The sequence below is a fragment of the Saimiri boliviensis genome, chromosome 6 (assembly GCF_048565385.1).
Source record: "Saimiri boliviensis isolate mSaiBol1 chromosome 6, mSaiBol1.pri, whole genome shotgun sequence".
Taxonomy (NCBI): domain Eukaryota; kingdom Metazoa; phylum Chordata; class Mammalia; order Primates; family Cebidae; genus Saimiri; species Saimiri boliviensis.
Genome location: NC_133454.1, coordinates 71,170,674 through 71,174,500, shown reverse-complemented (window position 1 = coordinate 71,174,500; position 3,827 = coordinate 71,170,674). Strand labels below are relative to the sequence as shown.

The window sequence follows — 3,827 nt, the reverse complement described above, 5'->3', positions numbered from 1 at the left end:
GAGAATCAATTTATTGAACTGTTTGGCAATATATTCCAAAGGTGAACATAGGCAGACCCTATGAACAAGCAATTGCACTTCTAGGTGTATACCCAACAGAAATGGTTAGGCTTTGTGTCCCCATCCAAATCTCATCTTGAATTATAATCCCAAGGTGTTGAGGCAAAGACCCAGTGGGAGGTAATTGGATCATGGGCTAGTTTTCCCCATGCCTTTCTCGTGATAGCGAGTGAGTTCTCATGAGAGCTGATGGTTTTATAATGGGCTCTTCTGCCCTCCCTCTCTGACTCAGTCTCTTTCCTGCTGCCTTATGAAGACAGTGCCTGTTTTTCCTTCTGCCATGGTTGTAAGCTTTTTGAGGCCTCCCCAGCCATGTGAAACTGTGAGTCCAGTGAAACCTCCTTTGTTTATAAATTACCCAGTCTTATGTAGTATCTTTATAGCAGTGTGAGAACTGACTAATACAGTCTCATAAACGTATATAGTTGTCATAGGATTTGTCAAAATTCCCCCCACAAAGCGATCATTTTAGTGGCCAGACTGTTCTCTAAATTCAAATTGGACCTAGTATATAATTATTTAATTCTATAGACTCAGTACCAGCTTGGGATGAAAGCCTCATGAGTAAGTAGATGGAGAAGCCACTGCAGGGGTCTAGGTGTGAAGGGTGCTCAGTGGGGCCATGGAAAATTTTAGACCCTGACATAAAGTTCATGGCATGGAGGTTGTGCCCTGTTGGAGGTGGTAAGTTCTGTTGCTGTGAAAATTTACCAAGGGTTGGATGGAAAAACTACTCAGAAACCAAAGGCCGACCCCTGCCCCACCTCGGGATGTGACTGGCAAAGACTCAGTGATATTCCTGGCTCACTCCTGGCTGTGCACGTCTCTGCTCTGGTTCCTCAGTGGTTGCTATTGCTGCTGCCACGGCTGCTGTTGACAGTATTTGGCTCAGCAATTCTTGAACCACACCTATACTTTGTGCTTGCTCACGTTGAGCTTTTTAGCCAGTTTTTCTCTCTCTTTGGAACTTTGAGTACAGGTTATCCTCAAAGTGTTTCCCCAGCTCTTTCAGATGTTCCCACTGTAGATGGTGCATTCCTGATGCTGCCTCTGATAAGTGGGGGCATAAGCCCAAGCTGCTTCTTGCATCCTTTACTCTTGCACAGCTCCCTCTTGGGTGCCAGTTGTCTGACTCCTTTGCTCTGGTCAACACAGCATGAGGCCAACTTTGGTCTTCCATATGTCTGTTTGGGTAATTATGCTCTGCAGAAATAATGCTCCCCATGTGCAGATTCAAAGCCTAGTCTTTGGGGGTGATCCAATTGATGTTCTCTAATTTGGTATCTCATAAATAGATACTGTTTTGACTCCTCTCTGACTTTTTTTTTTTTGGATTTAATAAAGTTTTATTTTTCCAAATGTACAGTTGGTTGGACCTATTCATGCGTCTTCACCAGCAGCTGGAGCATCTCCACCCTTGGTATTTCTTGTGTAAATTACTTGAGCTCTGTGCTTTGAAACCAGTTTGATAAGTCCTTTGCTAAAGAGCTCCTGAAGGGCTGCCCTGGCAAGGGAGCCTCGAATCTTCAGTCTCTCAGAGACCATAGCTGGAATTATAAGTTTATAGTTGGGATCTTCCTTACAGAGTTTGTCATAGGTAGCTTTGTCAAACAAGACTAAGTTATTGAGCTTGTCCCGAACTTTGCCTTTGAACCACTTCTTCTTTTTGGCTTTGCCCCCGGATTTGTTCACTGGGTCTTTGTCTTTCTTGGCCGACTTTCCGGCGTCTTTCTTCTTTTTGTGGTCCTTGGGCGGCATTGCGAAGCTCAGAGAGCAGCGGCGAACACTACAACCGCACTAAGATGTCAGACAAAAAGCCTGACTTCTATGTCCATTTCCAAATTATTTCAGCATTTAAAAGAAAAGAGCAAAAGAAACCAAATCTCAACATTTTTTAAAGGCCGATCTGAGACTTGAACCTCATTCTGTTGACTCAAAGGCCAGTGTGTGTTCTATTGCACATACAGAGCCCATTTGTTTCTTCCAATACTAAAAACCATTTACAGAGCCCTTTCTATTTATTGCCAGTAATGGTGCTAATTGCTTTATATACATTATCTTATTTAGCACTCACAACTCTATAAGATCCTAATCATTATCCATATTTTATATACAAAGCTTAGATAAGGGACTTGCTCAATTTCATAGAGCTGACAAGTGGAGGAGTTGGAATTTAAACTCAGATTGTTCTAATTACAAAGGTCCTGCTGCTAATTAAGTTATAATTTAATAATGCTTTAACAGTAATGAAATAATGTTATAATTAAATAATAATAAAAGTAACACTGTGAATGCCCAACATAACATCGCTGTATTGGCCTGAGATGCTCTATGATAGCCTTAGCTTTGTACAGCCCTCTCTTGGTATATGCAGAGATTTTTAAGTGTACAATATAGTGTTGTTATCTGTAGGCAGAGTAGCAGTGCTTTTACCATACCTGGAGAGCATATTGTTCTCTTCAGTGAGCAAATTAAATACTCCCACCTGACTCAGAGATGCTAAATTGCTAACAACCTCCCTAAGGTTTTATCCTCTTCCCTTTTCTTAAGAAACTTCTCTTTGAGCTACTAAGAGCTAGATTGAAATACAGGCTTTTAGCCAAGTGTGGTGGCTCACACCTGTAATGCCAGCACTTTGGGAGGCTGAGGTGGGCAGATTGCTTGAGCCCGGGACTTCAACACCAACCTGGGTAACATGGTGAAACCCCTCTCTACTAAAAATGCAAAAATTAGCTGGGCACAGTGGTGTGCACTTGTAGTCCCAGCTACTTGAGGGGCTGAGGTGGGAGGATCGCTTGAGTTGGGCCTGGGAGGCAGAGGTTGTAGTGAGCCAAGATTGTGCCACTGCACTCCAGCCTGGGTGACATAGCAAGACTCTATTCCGCCCCCACCCCACCAAAAAAGAGAGAAGAATAAAAAATAGAGGCTTTTCTCCACTGCCCTGACAAAGAAACAAAATATACAGGTCATTATAATCAGTCAATACAAAAGTACTTATTAAGCACTTTCTGGCGTCTCCTGTACTAGACACAAACATAACCATAATAGGCGGTCAGTGTGAATTATCACAGAGAAAGCAGCGTTCTATGCAACTGAAGACTAGTCAAGCCCCAGACATTGGTTGTGCTATCTTCAAGGCCTTATGAGAGCTCCTACCAATGTATGGACTTTCGAGAGTTGACTGATAAGGAGGAAAACACTGAAGGAAATGATTTTATGGTTACAAAATTTGGCAAGGTGGGTTTGGTAAGTAGACTGTAGAGAGCTTAAGATACCTATGAATCTCAGTGTTTCTCTTTCCAGCCCCCTGGAGATGAATACCCTACTTTGAGAAAACAGTAGTTGGATACAGTTAAATAAAAACACTTTTGGTAATCAAGATAGCATGGAGAGATGGAGAAAGAAGCTTCCTCCTGCAACTGCACAAAGCTGTTAAGAGTTAACTACACTGAGTAATCTGAGAGTCTAAGGCTATGGTGGTTCTCACACTGACAATGTTTGTAAAAGTTAAATAATGTTTTCTAAATACATCTCTCTCCCACCCTATCCCATCCTGAGGTACGGCAATGAGTAAGGGAAGGGAGGGAACAGGACTATGTGGGGTTTTTTTTGTTTTTTTGTTTTTTTTTTTTGAGACGGAGTTTTGCTCTTGTTACCCAGGCTGGAGTGCAATGGCGTGATCTTGGCTCACCGCAACCTCCACCTCCTGGGTTCAGGCAATTCTCCTGCCTCAGCCTCCTGAGTAGCTGGGATTACAGGCACGCGCC

General features: G+C 42.7%; 1 pseudogene; it reads right to left on the bottom strand.

Annotated features, from left to right (window-relative positions):
• Window positions 1–1,401: 1,401 nt before the first annotated feature.
• LOC101041490 (small ribosomal subunit protein eS25 pseudogene) lies at window positions 1,402–1,833 on the bottom strand (annotated as a pseudogene).
• Window positions 1,834–3,827: the final 1,994 nt, after the last annotated feature.